Below are 12,439 nucleotides of genomic sequence, written 5' to 3' on the forward strand. Positions count from 1 at the left end.
TTGTTTCCCGTGGTGGAGGGAGAGGTCGGTGTGCCCTCGGTCCAGGCCCACCTGCGGAAGTGCCGTCGGGTGTGGCGCTCCGCCCGTTCTGCCTTGTTGAAGGCCCGGACGAGGGCGAAGACCCATGCGGACCGCCGGCGATCCCCGGCCCCTGCTTACCAGCCCGGGCAGGAGGTGTGGCTGTCCACGAAGGACATCCCCCTCCAAGTGGACTCCCCCAAGTTGAAGGACCGTTACATTGGACCTTTCAGGATCCTCAAAATCCTCAGTCCTGCCGCAGTGAAGCTCCAACTCCCAGCTTCACTGCGGATCCACCCGGTTTTTCATGTGTCCAGACTCAAGCCTCACCGCACCTCACCCCTCTGTGCTCCCGGTCCTGCGCCGCCTCCTGCCCGGATCATTGACGGGGAGCCGGCTTGGACAGTGCGCCGGCTCCTGGACGTCCGTCGAATGGGCCGGGGGTTCCAGTATTTGGTGGACTGGGAGGGGTATGGACCCGAAGAACGCTCCTGGGTGAAGAGGAGCTTCATCCTGGACCCGGCCATCCTGGCCGATTTCTACCGCAGACACCCGGACAAGCCTGGTCGGGCGCCAGGAGGCGCCCGTTGAGGGGGGGGTCCTGTTGTGTGGGCCGCCAGAAGAGGAGGTACTGCTGGCCCACCACCAAAGGGCGCCCTGCCTGAAGTGCGGGCTTCAGGCACGAGAGGGCGCTGCCGCCACGGACACAGCCGGGAGTGACAGCTGTCACTCATTAATTCCTGACAGCTGTCACACATTCTACATCATCGCACTCCATAAAACCCAGACGTCATCTCCACCTCATTGCCGAGATATCGTACTTCATTAGAGGTAATATCCTCAGCCTTTTTGTGGTATTTTGTAAATCAGTTTATTGTGAGTGTTTGCAGGAGTACCGGTCCTTTTTGTGGAGGCTGTGCAAGACGGCACTCTTTTTCCTCTGAGGGATCGCTGCAACGTATTGAGTGAGAGGTGGAGGTGGCATTCCCACCGTTGTTGTTACTGGGTGTACACACACCCACACTTGACTGTCTTTGTTCTCGCCAGCAGTACCAAATCCGACAGTCGGGGATGGTGATCACCTGGGAATTCGGGACTTGGCGGCTCCAGTATTCACCAGGTTCTGTGGCAGCGGAAATCGTGTGGTTCCGGCTCTTCTCTGGACAGACGTCTTCTATCCTCGAGCCTGCCCACACGTCACCTTTGTGGATTGACTGTAATTATATTCTGAGATTGTCTGTATGTCCGTTGTGCACATTTCACAACATTAAATTGTTACTTTTTGGCTCATCTATTGGCCGTTCATTTGCGCCCCCTGTTGTGGGTCCGTGTCACTACACTTTCACAACAAAATTGACAAGTTGTGCTATTTTGCACATTTCATAGATGCAATCATTGTTATGCACTGTAAATAAATCTGCTGGCAGGTGTATTTGCAAGTGCAATGGTGTTTGCAGATGTTTTTACACAGGTCTTGGGTCGTTGGTTGGTTTTTCTTTTGCAACTTTTTCGGTTTCTGAATTCAGATAATTTTCACAGAACATTGGTTATCTCTGCAATGCACAATTTGTCAGTGCTTTTTGGCACTTGATTTCTGACTGATGACTGGAAGATACACAAAGAGGCATAAAATTGGAACTTCCATCCAATGTTGGTGATGTAGGTAAATCCATAACAGAAAAATGAGAGTGATTGAGGCACTTTGATTGAGATATAATGCAAAATGTACACAAAATGGGCTTTTCAATATTAAATTTAAATGTTCACAAAGTCCACAGTCCAGTTCAGATCAAGATCAAACTTTGTCAGGTGATAGTGTGCCAGTAAGCGCCTCACTTTCAAATATGAGAGTGATTGGGGCACGTTTTATTCATATATAATGTAAAATATACATTAAATGGAGTTTTTAATGTTAAATTTAAATGGCCAAAAAATCTGTAATCTGGATCAGATCTAGATAAAACTTTGTCAGCCGATAGAGGATACCACCTTACACAGCACTGTCAAATATGAAAGAAATTTGATCTTTTTTGCCAGAGTTATGAGTTTTTGAAGTCACTAACTGGGACTCTTGTCTTGTTGCAGTCAAGAAACGAGAATCGTCTTCAGTTCTGTTGGCACAGCTCCAAACGCTGTGCCGCTCTCTGCTGGTCGGAAGTAATAACTTCCAAATGAATTGCTGCTTTAAATAAAATGACGCCTCTTTACAAACGTTGCAATACAAACAATAAATTACAATCGACTAAAATGTTTTTTCCTCCCAAAATGAGACGTCCTGCATTCGTGCAGCATAACCAGCTGCAAGAGCTCAGCTCAGAAGTATGGAAAGACATTCATGCCAATAATGTCTGAAAGGAAATGCTTTAACAAAAACTACAGATTTTATTTCTGTTTATGTCCAGAGATCAAGGATCCACCATGTAGAGTTTATTATGTCCAGAGTTTAAGGATCCAGTAACCAATTTCACATTTATTTACTTTGACTCAACAAAATGTTTCAATCCAATTTCAATTTAATCAGCTTATAAAGTGCCAAATCACAACAAAAGTTGTCTTAAGGCACCTCACACAGAACAGTTCAACATAAAAAAATTAAAATAAATAAATAAAAATTTTAAAAATTCAAATATATAATTAAAAACAGAAGAAGTAAAAGAATAAAACAGATAACAAAATAAAAACTATTCATAAGAAACAGAATAAAAATAGGTTTTAAGTCTTGACTTAAAAATGTCCATGGACTCCGACTGCCTCAACGTCGCAGGAAGACCGTTCCACAGAGTGGGTGCATGATAAGAAAAAGCTCTTTGACCCGCTGACATAGAAAACCTGTAAAGCCTACTTTTAGTACACAAAAAAATTCACAAGAGGTATCGATAAGGGAATCGATAAGGAATCGGATCGATAAGCGGAAGAGATATCAATAAAATCTTAATGATACCCATCCCTATTCAGGAGCACAACACAACTCTGGACACCACGATGGTTGGATTATCACATGAAATTAATTTTTTTCTTTTGAGTGAGAGGATTCTAACTACAGGCTGCTGTCCCGGTTCCACGTCCACCTTTGTGCTGTGAAACACTCCTGGACTGCTGTTGGAGGTAAGATTCATGTTTATTAATGAAGTAACGGCCTGGCACAAGTTCCATGTTATATCTCCTCCAGAGTTAGAAGGTGAACATTTATTACAGCGTGAGATCCATCCAGCTCTGAGCTTGACGCATGCAGTGACTCGTTACTGCGCACCACAGGGAGGCGCAGCTGCCCGTGTTATGATGGAAACAATAATTCACATTATTTACATTGCCCATGGGAAGGAATGGACAAATATCTGCACTGTAAGGTCTATTGTGGATGTAACAGCCTGTTCAGATTTGTGGTGGCGTGCATAATTATTATTGTGATGAAGCATGCCACATACATTTCAACACTTCCTTTACGCTCCCAGGGGTGGTGGACATTATTTTACGTGGTATGTGCAGGTCATACCGACAGGCATACCGTGCCGGATCTATCTTGAGGTTCCCTCGTTGCGCTCAAATTGTTTCAGACCCCATTTTTCCACCATCAGAATATGCAAATTGCAGTTAGATGGACATGTGCATCGCACTCTGGGCCACCGACCGATTTTGACCAATTGTGTGGACTTCCGCAGATGGCTGTCAGAACGTTTTGGAACTGAAATCCGACACCTTTCGAATGTGTGCCAATTTATAAGTCCAATGCCACTCTGCGTGATTCCGCCTGTGTGTGACAGGGGTATTAGGGAGTGAAAGATATCTTGTCAGTGATCGAATGTGTTGCCAGTTGAGTATGAAATCCACATAATAAAGCAGCATAATCTCTTGCAGCTAGACTAAATATCATATTCTGGGATTGATATGCTGATTGTTGTGTGTACAGAATCGTATTCTGAAAAGCATAAAGGTGCATCATCACATAATGCTGCCTTTAGAAAAAAAAAATGCCCCATGTCTTTGTCACAAGCAAAATGATTTACCTAAAAAGCAACAGCATGCAAGAAGTATTTACATTTTTCCAACATGGCGTCTGTTTGGATTGTCCAGTGGCTTTCTTATCAGAGCTGTGGAACTATCGCACAGTGGAAGCCAGAGATTGATGGTGCTATATTTCCTTTTCCCAATCCAATAACTCTAACCTGTGCTATCAGCCTGATCTGCCAGTTTATCTCCCATTTGACAGCCTCTCCACAGTTAGGATATTGTTGTCGTGCAGCCTGGTCCTACACACCAGACAGAGCAAATCCTCTACTTCCTTTGTCCAAGTAGTTTGCTGCTTTTTGAAGGTGAGCCGTTATGTTAGTAAAAGATCCTTGAACATTTATTTTCCTGTACGTTTGTTGACTTTGTTCTACAGGGCAGTTGCTTAAGTTGTATAAAATAATTTTCATTCAGTGTTTCTCTGAGGATTGCCTTCTGAGAATATCCTGACAAAACCAAAATGCCATGTTGCACTGATTAATGTTTAAATCAGTTTTTCAGAAAACTTTAGTGTTGATGTCACATTATTGTTTGACCAATGCCACAATGACAATGATATCTTCTCTGCTGCTTATATGTTAAAAACTTATTTTTCTACTGTGAAGTACATTCAGGAAATGTGCTATAAGCAGCAGCTTTTCACATTTAACTTTACTATCTGCAGCGACATGGACAAGCACAGCTGTTCAGTAGCAACGCTCACTTGGCTCATTATGTAAAATCTGCTTTTTAAAGAATTCATTCCTGGTGAGTCTGAACTTTTGGCCAACAGTTCTGTATAGCAGGAGTTAAAACTGTTAAATCTCATCATGCATAAGTTACATATTTTGGAATCGAAGGTCTTGGCCTTTTAAGTGTAAAAACAAAAAGTCATATTGGCAGTGCTCAAATTAAATGGCTTCAGAATCAGAATCAAATTAATTGCCAAGTAAGTTCACACATACAAGGAATTTGATCTGGTGTTATTGGTGCATAAATAATGAGAAAAAGAAAAGAAAAAAACACTTCTGTTAGAAGTAAAAGAGTCAGATAGGCAATACTATTTTCACTGTTAAATAAATATAACATAGTGGAATGAGACTGTGCAAAAGCAGGTGATTGAAGTACAGGTGTACAGTACCTTTCAGTGCAGGGATGACCAGTCTGTACTTTGTGTTAGTGGGGGAGGAGGGCAGGATAAGTAGGGGTCTCTGGCATTATTTATTAGTCTAGCTGTGGATGGAAAGAAGCTGTTTTTGTGTCTTGAGGTTTTGGTCCAGATGGACCTCAGCCACCTGCCAGAGGGAAGGGTGACAAAAAGTTTGTGTCCTGGGTGGGAGGGATCGGTCACTATCTTCCTTACTCACCTCATGGCCCTGGAGGCATACAGGTCCTGTAGAGAAGGCAGATTGCAGTCGAACACCTTCTCTGCTGTGTGGATGATACACTGCAGTCTGCTCCTGTCCTTGCCAGTGGTACCAGCGTATCAGACAGTGATGGAAGAGAGGATGATGGACTTGATGATGGCAGTGTAGAACTTCGCCATCATTGAATTTTGCTGGGTTAAACTTCCTCAGCTGCCACAGGAAGTACATCCTCTGTTGTGCTCTCTTGATGAGAGAGCTGATGTTAAGCTCCCACTTCAGGTCCTGGGTGATGGTGCTCCCCAGGCATGGTCCACAGTGGTGACTGGCCTTGACAATAAATTCCTTTTTTCTGATTATCCAATATTTTTAACTGGGCAACAGAAATGCATACCGATTCAGCCTGTCATGATAATTGGGCAGCGCAGTCTTGTTTTGATATGACACATATGACGTAATTTCTCTACTTCCAGGGAAAAAAACATGGCATTTTCTCTGAGTTTTTGGCCAAATTATATGCAAACAAAGTGAAAATGCAAAGAAAAAGTGATGATGCAGTGGGAAAGTGGATATGTGTTGCGGTTTGTTTATGACCCGGAGCTCAAACATGTCGAGGCGGTTTTGCAGGCGAGAGAACGTACCTACTCTGGTTAGCTGTGTAGGCTAACACTTACCAACACAATGTCACTCACTCGCTTTGTCTTCCCTTCTCCGCTGAGAACTGAAAAAAAAAAACACTTTTCGCGACTGCTTCTGTGATTGCAGTCGAAACAAAAACAGTACACCATTTGTCCTTGTGAAGTTATGCTGTGTATATATTGCACAACGGGAGCGGAGGTCCCCACAAATGGTCAGGAGACTGTGGTGCCCTATTATGATATCGACCTAATTAATTTTTTGCTGAACTCAATACTGCCTCTTGTGTTTACATAAAAATGTCACTCAGATTTTTTGCCAATGTGATGCCAGAATAAATACCGGGATTTTCATCACCATTAGAAGACTTTGGCACAGTGTATAAGATCGATGTAGGCCCTGATGTCCATTTTTGCCAGATTCTGTTGCACGATGATGATAAGAGACTACGGCTCCCACTCGGCAGGATTTGAGTCCAACACAGGCTACCTCCTTTGCTAAGGCTGATGTCCATTTACAGCAGGGTGAACTGGGATAATACAGATGAAGTGTCTTGTCCAAAGACACAGAGAGGGAATGTGATTGAGAATCAAACCCAGGTCCATACAGTGTTCGTCTAGCTACTTATCTCACTGAGCTACCTGAGCATAAATATGATGAGACGTGTTTTGCTGTGCCCTGCGACAGACTGGAGTCCTGTCCAGGGTGCACCCTGCCTCACTCCCTATGACTGCTGGGAGAAGCTCCATGCCCCTGTGAGCCTTAATTGGAGGAAGCAGGTAAAGAAACTGGATGTTTTGCTGTCATTTCTGGTCACACTGCTGCTGTCATCTTATTTGCTGTCCATGTTAGAGTTTCACAAGGCCAGACACCTCCTTCACACATGTCTGCACTATTACTCCACATTTTATGTCCAGTGTCTGTACATTCTGCAAAATTAACAGTTTTGTTGGGAAAGTGTAGTGACACGGACCCACAACAGGGGGCGTAAATGAATGGACAATGAATGAGCCGAAAATAGAACACTTTACTGTTGTGAATGTCCACAACGAAATACAGACGATTACAGAATTTGTATGTAGTCAATCTACAAAGGTGATGTGTGGGCAGGCTCGAGGATAGAAGACGTCCGTCCAGAGAGGAGCCGGAACCCACACGATTTCCACCACCACCGAACCCAGAGAATACTGCAGCCGCCAAGTCCCGAGTCCCCAGATGGTCACCGTCTCCGGCTGTCGGATCTGGTACTGCTGGCAGGAAGCAGAAACAATCAAGGGTGGGTGTGTGCACACCCAGTAACACAGTCAGAACAGTTAGACTGTCTGGTACCCCAGACACACCTCAAACGGGGAGAGGCCGGTGGCAGAGGACACCTGGCTGTTATGCGCGTACTCGATCCAGGCCAGATGGGTAACCCAGGCCATCGGGTGCGCGGATGTTACACAACGATGGGCTTGTTCCAGTTCCTGGTTAGCCCTGTCCATTCGTCTGTGGGTGATACCCGGACGAGAGGCTCACGGTGGCCCCCAGTTCTCTGCAGAAACTCCTCCAGACTTGAGAGAAGAACTGGGGACCACGATCCGAGACAATGTCTGTTGGTATCCCATGCAGACGGACGACGTGGTGGACCAGGAGGTCTGCGGTCCCCTGGGCCGTTGGGAGCTTCGGGAGGGCCACGAAGTGGGCCGCCTTGGAGAATCGGTCCACTACCGTGAGGATGGTAGTCATGCACTGGGACGGCGGGAGGCCCGTGACAAAATCCAGGCTGATGTGGGACCAGGGGCGACGAGGCACCGGGAGCGATTGAAGAAGTCCTTGACTCTTGGTATGGTCCGCCTTGCCCCTGGCACAGGTGGTACAGACCTGGATATATTCCCGGACGTCGGCTTCCATGGACGCCCACCAGAAATGCTGCCGGACCACCGCCACGGTCCTTCGCACCCCTGGATGACAGGAGAGCTTGGAACCATGACAGAATTCCAGGACAGCAGCCCTGGCCTCTGGTGGGATGTACAAATGGTTCTTCGGACCGGTTCCTGGGTCCGGGCTCCGTGCCAGGGCCTCCCGGACGGTCTTCTCCACGTCTCAGGTGAGGGTGGCCACAATAGTGGACTCAGGTAAGATTTGCTCCGGTGGATCCGACAGCCCTGTTTTGACTTCGTCTTCGTGTACCTGGGACAAGGCATCCGATCTCTGGTTCTTGGTCCCGGGGCGATAGGTGATCCGGAAGTCAAAACGCCCGAAGAACAGTGACCAGCGGGCTTGCCTGGGGTTCAGCCGCTTGGCGGTCCTGATATACTCCAGGTTCCGATGGTCTGTGAAAACCGTGAATGGCTCCGAAGCCCCCTCCAACAGGTGTCTCCACTCCTCAAGAGCCTCTTTCACCGCAAGGAGTTCCAGATTGCCCACATCATAGTTCCGTTCAGCTGGGGTCAACCTGCGAGAAAAGTAGGCACATGGGTGAAGAACCTTGTCGGACTCCCCGCTCTGGGATAGCACGGCTCCTATCCCTGAGTCAGAGGCGTCCACTTCAACCACAAACTGGCGGCAAGGATCGGGCTGCACCAGAACTGGTGCAGTCGAAAACTGACGTTTCAACTCCCTAAACGCGGCTTCGCACCGATCCGACCAGGTGAAGGGGACTTTTGGGGAGGTCAGGGCTGTCAGGGGACTACTAACCTGACTGTAGCCCTTAATGAACCTCCTGTAGAAATTTGCAAAGCCGAGGAACTGTTGCAGTTTCCTACGGCTTGTGGGTTGGGGCCAATCTCTCAGAGCCGCAACCTTGGCCGGATCAGGGGCGACGGAGTTGGAGGAGATGATGAACCCCAGGAAGGACAAAGAAGTGCGGTGGAACTTGCACTTCTCGCCCTTCACAAACAGCAGGTTCTCCAACAACCGCTGCAGGATCTGACGTACATGCTGGACCTGAGTCTCAGGATCCGTGGAAAAGATGAGTATATCGTCCAGATATATGAAGACGAATCGGTGCAGGAAGTCCCGCAAGACGTCATTAACCAAAGCTTGGAACGTCGCGGGAGCATTCATGAGGCCGAACGGCATGACCAGGTACTCAAAGTGACCTAACGGGGTGTTAAATGCCGTCTTCCACTCGTCTCCTTTCCGGATCCGAACCAGGTGATACGCATTCCTAAGATCTAGTTTGGTGAAAATTTTGGCTCCATGCAGGGGCGTGAACACTGAATCCAACAGGGGCAAAGGGTATCGATTGCGAACCGTGATCTCGTTCAGCCCTCTGTAGTCAATGCATGGACGGAGACCGCCATCTTTCTTGCCCACAAAAAAGAAACCTGCACCCATCGGGGAGGTGGAGTTCCGGATCAGCCCGGCAGCTAACGAGTCCCGGATGTAGGTCTCCATTGATTCGCGCTCAGGATGTGAGAGGTTGTACAGTTAGACGGGTACTCAACGCCCGGGATCAAATCAATGGCACAATCATACAGATGGTGCGGGGGAAGAGTGAGTGCCAGATCTTTGCTGAAGACGTCAGCAAGATCGTGGTACTCTTCAGGCACCGCCGTCAGATTAGGGGGGACTTTAACCTCCTCATTAGCAATTAAACCGGGGGAAACCGAGGATCCTAAACACTCCCGGTGGCAGGTTTCGCTCCACTGAGCCACAACCCCAGACGGCCAATCAATCCGGGGATTGTGTTTTACCATCCACAGGAAGCCCAAAATCACGCGGGAGGTAGAAGGAGTAACAAAAAACTCAGTCTCCTCCCGATGATTCCCAGACACCACCAGAATTACTGGTTGTGTCTTGTGTGTGATTAAAGGGAGAAGGGTGCCATCTAGTGCTCGCACCTTCAATGGCGAAGGAAGCGCCACCAGAGGGAGCCCTATCTCCCTTGCCCATCTGCTGTCCAGCAGATTCCCTTCTGACCCCGTGTCCACCAGTGCTGGGGCTTGAAGGGTTAGATCCCCGCTCAGGATCGTAACTGGGAGACGTGTAGAAATACGTGTATGTCCCAAGTGAATTTCTTGGCCCACCCTTAACCCAGTTTCTAAGGGCGGGCGTTGGTGTTTAACCGCTTGGGGCAGTCTCTCTGCTGATGCTCGCTTGAGCCGCAGATAAAGCACTCCCCGCGGGCCAGTCTCCTCTGTGTGTTATAAACTCTTAATTTAGCCCTGCTCGTGTCCATAGCATTGTCAGCAGGGGGAGCTGTTGCCACATGGAGCGCCGAGGCTGTGGAGCATGGGGAGGGCGGAACCTTTTCGGACCCGGAAGGGAGAGGGACGGCGCGTGCCCGGCCACGTCCTTCGTCTCGCTCCCGATGGCGTTCTTCTAATCGATTGTCTAATCGTATGACTAGATCGATAAGTCCATCCAAATCCCGCGGTTCATCCTTGGCCACCAGGTGCTCCTTCAGGACCGACGACAGTCCGTTTATGAAGGCGGCGTGGAGCGCAGTCGTATTCCAGCCGGACCTCGCAGCCGCGATGCGGAAGTCGACTGCATATTCAGCTGCGCTCCGACGCCCCTGTCTCATAGACAGCAGCATGGTTGAAGCGGTCTCGCCTCTGTTAGGGTGATCAAAAACCGTTCTGAACTCCCTCACAAACCCAGTATAAGTGGTTAGGAGCCGTGAATTCTGCTCCCAAAGCGCTGTAGCCCATGCGCGTGCCTCACCTCGAAGCAAATTAATCACATAAGCCACCCTACTGGAGTCTGACACGTACATCACGGGACGCTGTGCAAAAACGAACAAATACTGCATTAAAAAGTCAGCGCACGTCTCCACACAACCTCTGTACGGCTCTGGGGGACTTATGTATGCTTCAGGGGATGGTGGGGGGGGGGGGGGGGTTGTTGCACGACCATTGGAACGTCTATATTTGGCACTAGGTCAGCAGGAGGAGGAGCTGCAGCAGCGCCCTGAGCGTGCGCTTCCACCTGCGCGGTGAGAGCCTCCATCCTGCGGTTGAGGATGACATTCTGCTCGGTCATCAGATCCAACCGAGCAGTAAAGGCAGTGAGGATTTGCTGCAACTTACCAAGCACGCCTCCTGCAGGCGCCTGTGCACCCTGCTCTTCCATTGGTTGTCCAACAGATGGTTGACGCCCCTTGGGATCCATGACGTTGGCCGAGATATCCTGTTGGGAAAGTGTAGTGACACGGACCCACAACAGGGGGCGTAAATGAATGGACAATGAATGAGCCGAAAATAGAACACTTTACTGTTGTGAATGTCCACAACGAAATACAGACGATTACAGAATTTGTATGTAGTCAATCTACAAAGGTGACGTGTGGGCAGGCTTGAGGATAGAAGACGCCTGTCCAGAGAGGATCCGGAACCCACACGATTTCCACCACCACCGAACCTGGAGAATACTGGAGCCACCAAGTCCCGAGTCCCCAGGTGGTCACCGTCTCCGGCTGTCGGATCTGGTACTGCTGGCAGGAAGCAGAAACAATCAAGGGTGGGTGTGTGCACACCCAGTAACACAGTCAGAACAGTTAGACTTCTCCTTTTAAAGTGGGAAAGAACACCTCCACATTTTATTGACAGTTAAACCCCGGTTGTCTCTGTAGTTCGGTGTGACAAGCGAACGCCCTTCACTTTGTCACCACTCCGTACTCTGACAGAACAACAACAGCGAGTAGACTTCTGAAACAATATCAGAGAATGGAGAAAATAATGTGCGCACGGCACAATCACGGCTGAGGTATTACCTTCTTGGCTTGAAGATATCTCGGCAGCAAGGTGGAGATGTCATCCGCCTTTATGGAGTGGTTGATGAATGACAGCTGTTGGAGATGATGATTGACAGCTGCCACGTCTGACTGTCCTGAAGAGGCGGCAGCACCCTCTCGTGCCTGAAGCCCGCACTTCAGGCAGGGCACCCTCTGGTGGAGGCCAGCAGTACCTCCTCTTCAGCGGCCCACACAACAAGTTTATTGCCATTTGGAAGAGTGTAATTGCATTATTGGTTGCATAACATACTCTTAAAATGACAAAAATTACATTTATTGCAATTATTTGTGGCAATAACTGTGGTAACTCATGGGCCAAGTTTCACTCATACAATATGCACATCCATCTGTGGCCTTCAGTGCAGTTACAAAACACTAAATCAACCCAGACCAAAGATATTTGGCACATAAATGCTTTTCACAACACCCCTGCATGGGTTCACAGGTCACCAATCTTGACCTACTTTTTCTGTGTCAAATCAGGGTCAATTCAAATGTTAATAAATGCTCAAATTGCTGCCCATCTACTCTGCAGCACAAGTTCTGCAGGAGAAGGTGCTTCAGGACAGCTCTCTCTTTTCATGATGGTTCACATTAGAGTTCAAATTAATCTGGATCTGCTCTAAAAAGGCTCATGTAATTATGGACAATAAAAAAAACATCATTTGTTCAGCATCATGTAGTTTAAATGGATAACAAAACAGTTCAGCATATG

General features: G+C 47.9%; 1 protein-coding gene across 1 annotated transcript in view; it reads left to right on the top strand.

Moving 5' to 3' along the window:
• zmp:0000001236 (mastermind-like protein 2) overlaps positions 1–12,439 on the top strand; it is a 215,507-nt gene that overhangs the window by 72,801 nt on the left and 130,267 nt on the right.

This window comes from Thalassophryne amazonica, chromosome 4 (assembly GCF_902500255.1).
Source record: "Thalassophryne amazonica chromosome 4, fThaAma1.1, whole genome shotgun sequence".
NCBI lineage: Eukaryota > Metazoa > Chordata > Actinopteri > Batrachoidiformes > Batrachoididae > Thalassophryne > Thalassophryne amazonica.